Genomic DNA, 14690 nt, shown 5'->3' with positions numbered 1-14690 from the left:
GCCTCAAGCAAGTAATCCTCCTGCTTCTGCTGGCCTTGATCTGCACCTCCAGGCTATGACATACATTTCTTACTCTCCATTCATTTCTACAATTTTATTCGTTTGTTTATTGGGCTGGTTGGTTAGTTCTAGTTTTATAATAATTGGGCTCATTTGCCCACACACAAATTCTAAGGTTCTATAGACTTGATTCCCCACAGAAGAGAACTCGGGAATCTCTTCAAAATGGACCTCAGATTTGCAGACAGGTTTAATCAATGTCCTGGTTCAGAAACCCCATGCCATTCATCATTGGTCCTTGCTGGGCCGTTTAGTGATTTTCCAGGTAGGGTCTCGTGTTTTGCTCAGGCTAGTTCTCCACTGTGATCCTCCTCCCTATGGCTTCCCACATAATTGAGATCAAAGGTGCCCACAACTGTGCCCAGGGAACTGACTGAGATGGGATCTCGCTAACTTTTTGCCCAACCTGGCCACCAACCTCCGTTCTGCTCTCCATCGTCCGAATAGGAATGGCAGCCGTCTTCTATCACCAGGGAGTGGACATGTGATCTGGTCAAGGCCCTGCATGGGATGCAGTCCACACTTAACAGTGGTTCCTAATTGGCTCTGTTTTATTTAATTCATCCACACATAAAGATGGTCTAAGAATCAAACAATGAGACCGCCATGTCCTGGACGCGTGGAAACTTTCCACTATCATTCACTGACCCCTAAAGGGCAGCAGCCAACTTCTCCACTTCTATGTCGCGGGAAATCGAATGGCAGAGAAAAGATGTATCAATGCAAAACCATTCTGAGAACAAATTAAATAACTTCTATCATACTTCAAGATCACTTCAGTCATGGTGATTACAGGATGAAATATAATTTGGGGTTCATAACACAGTCCCATTACCCAGGTCTACACTTAATTTATTTATGTGTGGAGACATTCCTCACAGTGATATCTGTCTGCTAGCACCTACAAACAAAAACATGATCCAGACAAAGATTGCTCTCTAGGAGACGTCCTCTATCCATATCTGTGCTCCTGCAGAAGGCGACAAGTCTTTTATTAAATGATCGAATCAGCTGTCCTGAGTCAAAGCGAGGAGGGAAAAGAACATTTGAAATAGATTTAGATTTTTTGATGGATTTTCCAAACCAAAGTTGATAACAATAAACTTTGGCTCAAAATAAAAAACAATTTAGATTAGTCCAATATTGAACTGTGGGCATTCAGTAAGATGACAAACATTTGAGTCTATCACCTAGCTCAAGAACAAGACCTGAGGCAGTTACAAATAATGCCTAGAAGAACATTTGCTGAGTGGATGGTTACTGAGATTCTCTTTCCCTTCATTAGAAGACAAAAAGCACAGAAAACTAGTTTTAAAAAGTCTCTTAACTACAGTACAAATATGCTCCATATGACTTCATTTGTTCATTTTACTTCTGATTAATAACTACACTGGGTATAAACAAGCTGTACTATGAATAATACTTGCTTTACTGTACTCTCCTAATTGTTTTGTGAACAGGCCTTTTCATCTTGTCCTGTCTTATTTCTCTACTTATTTACGTATCGATTTACTCGAAATAATACATGCCATAAAATGCTAGGCACCAGTTAATTGGATTTTCCTAACTTGTTGCCATGAGGTAATTTCTACAGGAAAGCATGTGCTGCCTGTCATTCTCTAATGGGCTTCAGAGTTAACACAGAGGACTTAATCAAAGCTGTTGATTCAGTTACCTCCACAGATGCACAGCACTGATTTAGGCAAGGCCCTCTGGTCTTGATTTACATATGTTTTCCTGAACTCACACACTCATTCCTGGACGCACAAATAGGAACCGTACCATCTGCACTCCATACTGACAGAAAACGGAGAAGGAAAGCACTCGTAGGACCCAAGCTGGCTCACTGCTCCCCTGTCTTCAGGTACTAACTGGCTCATGAAGTGCAGAGGGCCTGAAGCTTCCAGCACCTGGATGATTTGGCCCTTGGTTCATGCTAGCCTCTCTTCTCACTGATTTCTGCCTCAAAGCTGGGTCAGGGACACCAGGAAAACACAGTGACTAAGAAGAAGACTTCAACAGTCCTCCAAGAAAGAGGTCTTCTGAGGAAAGACATCATGGAGTGCTGTGGAGACAGAGCTGGGCTGCGGATTTGAACCACCCTCCATGTCGCCTCTAGAAGGCCCCAGCTGGGTGGATTAAATTAAGCATAATTTTCCAATAAACTTTTTGAGGGTGGTAGTGGAGCTTGAACTCAGGGCCTTGTACTCTCACTTGGCATCTTGGCCCAGGCTGGCACTCTATCACTTCTGCCACACCTCCAGTTTCTGTTATTTTGCTAGTTAACTGAAGAAAAGAATCTCCATTTTCCTTCCTAGGCTAGCTTCAAACAAAAATAATCAGAACTCGGTGTCCTGAGTAGCTAGGATTATAGGCATGAGCCACTGGTACACAGCTCAAGTCTTTTTTAAAGAACCTAATTATTATTACAAGTGAGAAAATCCTTAGAATATTTGCCATTGAAAGAAATACCTGAGTCACTATTTAAATAGTCTAACTTTTGTTCCAAAATAGCCCCTTGTTTTCTAACTTTCAAACATAAATTGAAGGGCTGGGAGTTTGGGCCTAGTGGTAGAGTGCTTGCCTAGCATGCACAAAGACCTGGGTTCAATTTTTCAGTACCTCAAATATAGAGAAAAGGTAGGAGGGGTCCTGTGGCTCAAGCGGTAGAGTTCTAGCCTTGAGAAAACCCAAGCACAGTGCTCAGGCTCTGAGCCCAAGCCCATGACTGACAATAAATAAATTATTTAATTAATAATTAATTTTTAAAGAGAAATCAATTGAAATATAAAATCATGTTTTCTTTCTCAAATACAACATTATCGGTGGTGTCAGCGCTGGACAAACACATGTCCCTACCACAGCCATCCTCCTCAGAAATGGCAGATGGCCCCGTCTCTAATATAAGGAAAAGCAGTATGCAGGAAAGAGTATTTCCACCAGCAGTCCAGCTTGCCTAGCAGTGATTATTTAATAACTAACTACAGAAGTAAATAGGTATCATTTCTTTGACAGAAACAGCCAGCCAGCAGCAGAACAAAAGCTTTTATGAGCCAGGCATGGGTGGCTCACAACTATAATCCTAGCTACTCAGGAAGATGAGATCGAAGAATCACCGTTCAAAACCACCTGAGGCAGATAAATCTCTGAGACTCCCATCTGCAATTAACCAACACAAAGCTGGAAATGGAGCTGGAGCTCAACAGGTAAAGTACCAGCCCTGAGTGAAAAAAAGCTAAGGGACAGTGTCCAGGCCCTGGGTTCTAACCCCTAGTGCCAGCACAAAAATGGCAACTGTATATATAAATGGCCACATGCTCATTGCTCAATGGTAAGAGCCTTGGCTGTTAATATATTGAGGACTTCAACTTAATAATAATCTAAGTTTCATTCCATTATAATAATTGCCTGGTTTGTTCTCTTTTATCATTTATTCAGTTTCAGTTCATTGGTTGATTAGAGCATAAAAAATAAAATCCAGGCTGAGGGTGTAGCCTGCTTAGTTTAATCCCTAGCAGTGCACACACACACAAAATTGAATATTAAAATTCATAACCACAAAAGTTTAAGGATATAAAGTACCATGACTCCTTACTCAAAGAAGAAATCATCGCTCTTGGTAATGGAGCTCAGAGCCACCTAAGGGCTTCATGAAAAATATCCTGCCTGCCTGGTAGCTCATGCCTTCTCCTTCGTGAATCCTCTGACCACAATCACAAGGTTTCCCCCTCACCTGGCTTTCCTCGTGGCTGAGGTTTTCTTTCACATTGGACCTCACATCACAAGTGTTTTCAACTTTCACTCAGCCTCAGTTCAGCCCTCACCACTCATCCTCCTATGTCTTCCCCCACAAAACGCCCTGCCCATGCTTGCCAGCCCCTGATGGAAGATGGCTCAAGGGGAAAAAAATGACACCACCACAGGCCCTGTTGATCATATTGTGGATATTTCGTTGGGCTGCCCCACAAAGAGGATAATCGCTAGGACCACACCAACAGAAACATGGTTCAATTGGTTGTGGTCGTAAATAAGATACCATTAACCAGTTTTGAATATAAAATAAGGCAAATGTGACCATCAAAAAAGAAAACTACCACTAGGAGAAGTGAAACTTATTTCTTGCTTCAGAACCCTCATGGGTCGATTCTTGGAAAGTTTGGTTTTGTTCTAGACAAAGAGCCCTTGGAAGTACCACTAAACACATATATGCAACGCAAGCACTAACAAAGGCCTGGCCTGAGTTCTGCTTCCGGGCTCTCCACCCACAGGACAAGAGTCATTGCCCAACACTGGCTTCTTAGAAAAGCTGAGTGGGTCACCTGTCTGTGGTCACTGTGCAGAAGAAAAGTAGATTTAACCAAGAAAATGAAGGACCTACACACCTGAACATTATTAAAACAAATGGAAAGGAAATGGAAAAATGGCACAAAAGACTAACCAGGTGAAGAGATAAGAGAACGGATGGCCTGCAATCGATTTGGCAAGAAGACATTTCTTAGGGTCAATGAGACATTATTCACAAAACCAAGCCATGGAAAGACATAGATTAGACGGAATGGGAGGGGCCTGGAGAGCATCCTCATCTGTGGAAGTTGGGGTGAGCTGGGAAGATGTGACAGTAAGTGACAGGTGCCACAACATCTCCCCTCAATGTAGAATCTAAGACACAGGGGCCACAGAGAGTAGACTTGGTTATCAATGGTGGGATGTGGGGTAGGAAACGAAATGAGGAGACCCATTCCGATAGACAGCAGGAAAAAAATGGTACTATTTCCCTAGGAAGCTAATAGGAAATGAGGAAAAGAAAAGAAAACAAAGTCCAAAGTAAGCAAAAGAGGAAATAACGTTAGAAGAGTAATCAATGAGATTGGGAACAGAAAATCAACGAAGAATGGATGGGGCAACAAACGGTTCTTTGAAAAGTTCAGTGAGATCACATAGCCTCCAGCTAGCTAATGAAGAAAAAGAGAGACTAGAGAAAAGCCATCTCCACAGAGGATAGGAAAAGAAAGCCTGGCACCCATGCCTCCAGGCTTGACAATCCAGATGACAGGAGTCCATTTGAAGACAACCTGCCAAAGTTCATGGGAGAAGAGGAACTGAGCAGGCCTTTCCGTCTTGAATAACTCCAATGAATAATCAATAACCTTTACTAAGGTTATTGAAAAGAAGCAATTGTATAATTTCTTTTAAAGAAATTTTTCTCGCTCATTCTAAAAGTACAGCATTATACTAATGCTAAAAACAAGAAAGATATATTACAAGAAAAGAACTATAGATTAGTAACTCACATAGATGGATGCAAAAATTCTCAAAATATTAAGAAACAAAATTAAGCAATGTCTACAAAGTATATGCCACAACCAAGGAGAATTTGTCCAAGGTACACAAGCCTAATTAGTTAAACACACCACATCAATGGATAAAAGCATGAAGAAAATGTGGTATATATACATAATGAGATACTATTCAGCCATAAATAAGCATGAATCGATATCATCTTAAGGAGAACGATGGAACTGAGGATCAACATGCTGAGTGAGACCAGTCTAGTGCAAAAACAAAACAAAACAAAACAAAACAAATACAGCACGCCTGTGCTCACATATGCACTCTACCCACATAATACCATATAACATAAGCCTAAAAGGGGCATCATGTCTGCCTGGAGCGTGCTTGCCTAGCATGCATGAATGCACTGGGTTTGATTCCACAGTGCCACATATACAGAAAAACGTGGAAGTGGTGCAGTGGCTCAAGGAGTAGAGCTCTAACTTTGAGAAAACCTAAGACCAGACTGACAAAAAAAAAGAAAAAGAAAAAAAAGGATCATTTAATCAATGATATACAAACCCTTAGCCTAATTTTGATTATGTTCAAAAAACTAAGTGCCAGTGATTGTATAGAGATTCCCTTCTTGAATACTCACTTGTTAAACATGTCATTTGAAATATGATGTAAAAATCAATGTTGATAAATTCTTTAATAAAAAGAGATCATTTACAGCAAAAACAGTAGAAAGGGAAGGGAAAAAGGAGAGGGTGCTGAAAGAGAACATGTGCTTAGAAAAGAAAACAGGGAGAAACATTTAGAAAATCACAACTGGCCACCACCAACACATTCTTTAGGAAGCTATCCTCTTGGCGGCCGTGCAGGGAAACGTTCTGGATCATCTGACTCTACCAGAATTTGCCCAAGACCGCAACAACCCTATCCCTGATTTCATCATATATACTGGCAGAACTAGTTTTGTCATAGCTTGTGTTTACATATTGTATTCTTCTGTTCAGGCACTGGTTTGCTTAATTTCTAGTATAGCACCTCCTCAAAGAACCAATGTGACTCCTCTTCGGCTAGTCTCTATGGTGATGGTCATAGAAATTCACATTTGGCATTGTGACAGTTCTGGGATCTGAATTCAGGGTTTCACTTGCGAGCTGGTGTTTAACCAACTGAGCCACTCCTCTAGCCTTCTTTGCTTTAGTTGTTTTGAAGACAGGGTCCTGGACCTTGGCCTGGTCTAGCCTCTGACCACAGTCCTCCCCTCTATGTCCCCAGACTCTGGGAGGACAAGCAGCCCCCACAGCTGGCCCAGAAATGCTCCTTTGTCATGGATTTCCGTTCTAGAACGCTTACCCACTTGCTCGTACACCTTCCTCAGGGTATTTATCACTATTCTTTCCCTAAGCTTGTGAATGGCATCGTCTACTGATTGTTTCACAGATTTACTGACAATAAAATAATCAACAGGCTAAATCACACTAAAGATAATCGTGACATGGCTGAGATTAGCGGAGAAGGCCGAGTCTGCCCACTGGTTCTCAGTCCATCACTGGCACCTCCCCTCAGCATCACCAGCAGATTCTTCATCACACAGAGGCTGGCAGCATCCTTGGTACAAATTTGATTTGCACTTTTGCAACCCCACCTGAAATTACTTGTGACGCAAACTCATACACGTGCGTGCACACATACACACATACACATACAAGAAATACTATTTAACTCTCAAAGTGGCTGAAATTAACTCTATCTCCACTTCTTTCCACATATTCCGTGTTAAGTTGAACTAAAAGTTCATGGTGCTTTTGAAAAGAGAAAAAAATTCCACGCATTCCTATCATGTGCAAAGCAAAGCGATTTTTTCCCCAATCTAAGTATGTTCTCATTTGTTTCTCTGAAATAATAAAAACCTAGCAACAAACCTCTTAAATCAAAAACATAAATGGTGACTATTATTTATGATCATTCCTACACTTTTTACCCCGGGATTAACAGGTAAGAATAATTGGAGAGTAATTAAATCACGGGGTGTACACATTGTATGAAAACAGCAGGTTAAAGGAAAAACGGCTTACATTCCAATCTTTCAGGGGGCATTAGTAGGCCTGAACTACATGAATCACAATCCTTGATTGGTGCCAGATGTTAATTAGTGCCCCAAGAATAACCTACCATATTATTTATGGAGTCATCTAGTACTCAACCAAAGTAACAAATTACTATGAACAAGTATCCATTTATGTATAGTTTGCAAATATGGCAAAAAAATATATAGAACATGCTTCCTGTTTGTGAATGGCACTTAGATGAAACTGAACATTTAAGTACATTTTTCCCTTGCATGTATTGCCAATAGTCTACGCTAGACCCCCTTTATATGTTTACTACTCACTGGGTGGTTCATTGACTTAAGTAATCATGTATAATTTGGACAGCTATCAAGAAAATAAGTATGATCAAGTTATTAATAGTTCAGAATTACAATATAATTAAATGCGATGATTTATAGAGTGTGAACCCCAATGGGAAGAGCTGAGTTTTGTTCTGGGGATAAGAGGGTGAGCTGTGTCTTTATCTTAGTATCAGTGAGGTTGAATCAGGTAAATGATCCACTCTTTATGTAACACATGCTCCTTATTGGTCCAGGTTTGGCCCCTACGGTCCTCAACTAGGAGGTACTGTTATTCCTCAGTCAACATCTGGAGACATTCTTGATGGTCACAAGGGAGACAGAGAAGGCCAAACATGTACCTTGTGAGTAGAAGCCAGTTAAGTTACATGCCAACCCAGCACAAAACAAACCTTCAGCATGGCACCAGTGGCCCATGAATGTAATCCTAGCAACTCGGAAGGCTGTGGTTCAAAGCCAGTGCAGGCAGAAAAAGTCCCTGAGATTCTTATCTCCAATTAACCATCAAAAAGCTAGAAATGGAGTTGTGGCTCAAGAGCTAGAACACCCACCTTGAGCAAAAAAAGCCAAGCCAGAATATAAGGCCCTGAGTTTAAGCTTCGGTACACTCACGCACATTCTCTCTCTCTCTCTCTCTCTCTCTCTCTCTCTCTCTCTCTCTCTCTCTCTCTCTCTCTCACACACACACACACACACACACACACACACACACACACACACAATCTAGCCCAAAATATCAAAGCACGGGTTGAAAAAGGCCCATTTTGACAAATACAGAACACTGAAAGCTGAATGTCTGTTTTTATCTGCAGAGTCTCCAGGACCTGTGAAAATGCAAACCCGGAGCTCAGGGTGGACTCAGTGGGAAAGCACATCCTTAACAAGCATAAGCTGTGTCTAAATCCAAGCACATTAAATAATAATCACAATAATCAATGAGTGAATGACAGTTGAATAATATTAGCAGAGTTCTATAACTTCCTGATTCTCAACTATAACCATCTTGCTCTTACTTGTATTAAGCAACTGGAATGCCACAAAACAAATTTTTAGAGATTATCTCTCTTTCTAACTGAACTATCACATTTAATCAATTGGTATTGGAACTTACTTCTCTGAATTGAATTAGTAATAATAAAAGCATTATATGCCCTTATACAGCATTGCTACATCTGCCACGCTCTTCTTTTATTCATTTACTTCCAGTAATACAATGCGGACCCACACACCTTAACAGTCTGTTCCCTTACCAGTATTCATGTAGGCTACTTTTAAACGAACCTCCGAGTGATGGGGTTTAATGAAAATCATTGATTCAGATACCCCAGAACACACATTACTGGTTAAGATTTCCAATTGACTGCCAGTGGAAGTAGTGATTCATGCTGTCAGGTTTAGGATATCTGAGAGTGAGCTGCCATCTTACTTTATTTATCTTTTATGCCAGTACTGGGGCTTGAACTCAGGGCTTTGCTCTCTAGCCCAGCTTTTTGGCTCCAAGTTAGTTCGCTACCACTTGAAACACACCTCTCCTTTGGGCTTTTTGCTAATTAATTGGAGACAAAGGCCTCGCAGGTTCATCTGCCTGAGCTGGCTTCCAACCATGATCCTCAGATCACAGCCCCCTGAGAAACTAGAATTATAGTTGTTAGCCACTATCCTTACGTACAACAAAATACATCAGCAATGTCGTCCCTCTTCTCCCACTTCAACAAGTTAAAGAAATCTTTACAAATGGCACAAAAGATACTAGAATATTCAAAACCTGTGGTTGCTTCCATCTTTACTAACGGACAAACCTTACAGCAATATACTAGTCATAAACTTGACTGAATTTCTACTATCATTTCTGGACAAAAATCTTTGACTTTCTGTATCTGGCCATTTATTCCCTTGATATAACTTAGTCATCCACGAGCCACCCACACAAAGGACAGAAATGTAACCTTTTCCTTAAGCTCCTCAGCCATCCAGGTAAAAAGCAATATCTTGATCATTGCACAATAATTAAATCAGCCATAGTGTTTTTACTGTGAGAGGGAAAATGCACACTTTGTGAAGAATGGAACAGCACAGACCTCACTCCATTAACTAGGTTTGAGTCATAAGGATGCCATTAGTCAGAAACCCTGCTCGCGGCCACCTTTTCATTACTGGCTCAAGAATAACTACTCCTTGTGTACTGACTTATTCACCGTCTAACTTTTAATGCACTGAAAACTTAAATCTGCCATCCAACTGCAGGGAAATAAATGGAACTTGTATGTATCTCCATCTACAAACCCCCGAAGCATCTGGGCTTGCTGACGGCATTCGTCGTTTTCAAGAGACTGTACTGTGCGCTGCGGAGCGGGGACAGGAAGCACGGAGCCCACGTTTATCCCCCCAAAACTTACACAGTCACTGACTCACTCGTGTTCTTTACTCACAGAAGACCTCGCGTCTACTCTGTGTACAGCCAGGATTGAAATCACCACAGACAACTGCAGAGAAGTTTCTGCTTCCGCAGTGAGAAGGCTCGCCATTTCTCTACCTCCACAATGGGTCAATCACACGTTTCTCATCTACTCCTCACGGGCCCTGGATTGCCTGGTGCCAGTGAATCACCTGAGGCATGCATGAACTCACTTTTAACAATGCAGCCAAAGAATAAAAACCAAAAGGAGACGTGGCTCCAACAGAAGAGCGTCAGCCTTGAGTGAAAAGGCCAAGTGAGAAGGCAAGCCCTTCCTTCAAGCCCCAGTACCAGCACAGGAGAAGAAATAAGAATAAGACTAGGGCTAACATCTGCCTAAATGTCCATTTCCGACAGCACTGAGTGTAGACGAGGCCAATTTGGCGACACGTGTTCACTTTTTCCACATGTCATTTGGTACACACACCTATTTCTCCACCCCTGTACCCTGGCTATTGTTCTCATTCTGAACTAGAAAGAACAGATGGTATTGACCATCTTCCTACATCCTTCCACCCTCGAGGAGCTCACAGCCTCTCCACAGTCTCCACCAGGGCAGAGAAACAGCAAGTAACTCGTGCAAAACTACCACTGAATAAAAAGCAGCCTTGAAGGTGGGTAAAACACGGACCATTTTTCTTAACTGGAGCTTGCTGAATCAGATTAATTGTGAAATCCCCAATCTAAGCTACTCTCATCAAAGGTTGTGGGTGACGTTAGCTGGTTTCACTTATAGAGATAGCTATTTATTACTTTGATAGTATAGAAAACACCACCAAACAAACCTCCCAACCCACGAATAGCAAACTCCAGCTATTACTTACATAAATCTCTTCCCCTTCTTACTCATGCAGGGAAAAGCCAAGACCTTCAGCATTAAACCAGCTATGGTATATTCACTTGATAAAATCAAACATAAGACTTTTCAAGAGCCTAGCATTCTATACTTGTTATTACTGTGTGTGTGTGTGTGTGTGTGTGTGTGTGTGTTCATTTGCATATTTTTATCTCCATACTTGGGAACTGGAAATTGAACACAGGGTTCTTTGATCAAGTCCTCAGACAGTATGAGTGAGCCCGGGCATGAGCTGATTACCTCAGTCCCGGTACCAGCATCACAGCGTTCACAGGTGAGACCGTCAACCAGGAAAGCAGCTAGGAGTGGGGCGTGGGGTTCTCTGTAAGTAGAAGGCAGGTGTCAGAAGGTTCAGGAAACCACAGTCCAAAATGCAGGGAGGACTTCTTAAACTACCAATCTAAGTACAAAAATGAAAACTGCTATATCGATAGCCTTATATTTGGTTTCAGCATAGTTTTCCTAAAAGTTTTATTTTATTGTATTGGTACCTTGTACTCTTAGCTTGACCTTTGCATTTGAAGTGGTGATCTACCACTTAAGCCACATGCCTGATGCTTTTTCCTGATAGTCTCTCTGTTTTCATTGTCCTATCTCTGCTTTGAACTAAGATCCTTGGATCACAGCCTCCTGAGTAGCTAGGATTATAGGCATGAGCTATCAGTGCCCAATTTATTATTCTATTTTTAATTGACAGGACATTCTTGACTCTCCTTACATATGTATCCATTTGCTTATTGCTGGTTTAGTCTGGGCTTGATCCTATAGCTATTTTTTTAAAAGACAATTAACAAGAGAAAATTGCATCAACAACCCAAACTTAAACATGAAACTGCCTGTGAACCTTCAGCACAAAATGAGTCTCTGTTTTCCATATGGAAGCCAGCGATACAGGAATTATTTTATCTAAATATCTGCTCAGTATTTATGAGAATTGTTAATGCATCATATGTTCTCTCTTCACTAATTGTGCAAATTTGTTCATTTCCTTATAGCTGGGAATCCAAGGAAGCACAGAAAAAAAAATTCTGATTAACATGAGCTTCTGCCAATCTGTCCCAACCTGAAAGAGATAATCAACTGTACTGGATCCATTTTCAGAATTAACTGGAGTTCTCAGCAAGGGTCTCCTTCCATTTTATTATTTATATAAAATCTTCCCCTTTTGAAAAACAAGAGTGTCCCCACCACGTGGGAAAATTGTTTTTTAATACACTCTAACTCCAAAGTCTCATAGACTTGTCTACCCAGCTTGGAGTTGAGCCAGGATCCACGGATCTCAGCCTTCCGAGTAGCTAGGATACAGGCAAGAGCCATAGGGTCAGGGATCACAATGGTTCTTGTTTCAATCCTCACTAGTACTAGCTATGTACTCACTGATTTACACCCACATTTAATGAATTTGTCTAGATGATTATTTGATTTCCTTAATGATTTATTCATTGATTCACTTATATGATGATAAAATAATCAATCCTGCTGAAGCATGAAAGTCTGAGATCAAGACCCTGCAATGTTTGTAGCCCCAGATGGACCTGGCTGGACCTGTGTAGAAAAGCCCGCCAGATCTTTGCCCCCTCCCCTAAAGAGGCCTGGCCAATATCCTGTTCACTCCATCGCTGTTTGTTCCTGTGAGTCAATCTCTCTACAAAAATATAAGCAAGGCCACCAAATGGCTAAGGATTGATAACACACCATGAGCTAATATAGCGGTATTGATTATTACACATGCTTGCTCAGAAGTGGTTTATGTAAAGGAATTAATCACTTTGCAATAATTCTTTGGGTTTCAGTGCTGAATTTAACGACAAAAAAATCTAAAAAATTAGTTTCAGGGTGTTAATATTTACAGCATATTGTGTCTCTTTTCCCATATATTATTCTCTGTTCATTGACTCGTCTATTAGGTAACAACAACACAATCTATGTCTATGTCATAAAAATGTAAAGTAAAAGATGGGGGTTTGCTGATTTGTTTGTTTTGTATTTTTGAGACATGTTCAAGGCTTGAACATGTCCCAAGTACTGGGACTATAGGGATATGCAGCCATATTAGAGCTCCTATGGAGTTTTTAACTTGTTAGAAACTGTATTTGAAAAAGTAAAAAGCTGAAACCAATTATATTTGACTTATCTCAGTATATAAAATACTATGATGGCTCTGGTTCCTGCACAAAAAAATTACCCAAGTATTTTACATTGTTTATATTAAGTCTCCTGAGGCAGATGTGTCTGCATGCAACCCTCCCATCTCGATGGCTGTACTGGCTGAGACTAATAGCATTTAGGCAGCGTGTGTCCACGTGCTGATGGCCCACAGAGGAAATACACTGGCTGTCTCTGCAGGAGGAGAAGTACTATGAGGTGTAGAAATCAACATTCTTTCTTCCCTTCCTCCTCTGAAACAGGGTCTAATCTCAAATGGCAATCCTCCTATCTCAGCCTTCTGCATCCTCGGATCACAGGCATGCGCCAGCTCATCAACCTGCCTGATCCCATTTCTAGTCTGTTTCTAGTCAGCTGTAGTTGAGGGAGGACAGATGGTGCCACCACTTTCATACATGGCAGTACCTGACAGTGACTCAGCCAGGGGTATGCTGGTAGCAGAACAGATATTTACCCCTTGCCAGCTGCTGAAGTAGGCAGTAGTGTAAAATTAACATGGAATATGAGCTACATCTCAGGTACTTAAGGGTCCCATGACTCTATGAACGGAAGAAGTTCTAGAACATTCCTAGCACTAAAGAAATTTGTTCTGGTCAGTGCTAGAATATGTTTTTGACCTTCTGGTGGTGCTTTTTTTTTTTTTTTTTTGCTAGTCCTGGGCTTGAACTCAGGGCCTGAGCACTGTCTTTGGACTTTCTCAAGGCTAGAGCTCTACCACTTGAGACTCAACACCACTTCCAGCTTTTTTCTATGTATGTGGTACCAAGGAATCGAACCCAGGTCTTTGTGCATGGTAGGCAAGCACTTTTACCATTAGGCCAAACTCCCAGCCTTCTAGTGCTTTTTCTAATGAACTTAATGGTTTTTTTCCAGGAGCCTGGAGTGATCACACATTATCATCTCTGGTTCATAAAGACTCACTTTGATTTGGTGTGAAGATTCCTACAGAAACTGTAGTGAGATGCTGTGAATGCAACATCACAAGTGGATTAAACATTCTCTCTCCTCTCCTCAAGTTAAGAGTAAATACCCTTAAACAAACAAATGTTTAAACAAATCAGGTACACTTATACAATAAAATATCAAATAGCGGGTAAAAGAGGTGAAACAGAGAAGGTTACTTTTATGTTAATAACAAAGAATTGTGTTATCAGTAATCTTTCCACACTTGAACCTATTTCTGTCATTTTTGTGGTCTGGGGTTTGAACTCAAGGCCTTGCACTTGCTCAGCCTGGTTTCTCAGCTCATACCACTTAGACCACACCTCCAGCTGTGCTTTTTGCTGGTTTTTTTTTTCTCTTTAAAGAGAGTCTAGCAGACTTTTCTGCAGCAATTGTCCTCAAAGCACTATCCTCCAGATCTCAGGCCCCTGGGTAGCTAAGATTAAAGGCCTGAGCCAACAGTGCCTCTCCTGTTCCCCTTCCTCCTTCTGCTCCTCCGATCTTCCTCTTCTTTTTGC

General features: G+C 41.2%; 1 non-coding gene across 1 annotated transcript; it reads right to left on the bottom strand.

Moving 5' to 3' along the window:
* Window positions 1-225: 225 nt before the first annotated feature.
* On the bottom strand, window positions 226-299 carry LOC150054922 (small nucleolar RNA SNORD113/SNORD114 family). The gene has a single exon (XR_016537714.1). It is a non-coding gene; the product is annotated as a small nucleolar RNA SNORD113/SNORD114 family (small nucleolar RNA).
* Window positions 300-14690: the final 14391 nt, after the last annotated feature.

This window comes from Megascapheus bottae, chromosome 14 (genome assembly GCF_031878675.1).
Source record: "Megascapheus bottae isolate mThoBot1 chromosome 14, mThoBot2.hap1, whole genome shotgun sequence".
Lineage (NCBI taxonomy): Eukaryota > Metazoa > Chordata > Mammalia > Rodentia > Geomyidae > Megascapheus > Megascapheus bottae.
The sequence above is the reverse complement of the archived record's forward strand: the minus strand, read 5'-3'. Positions and strand labels throughout refer to the sequence as shown.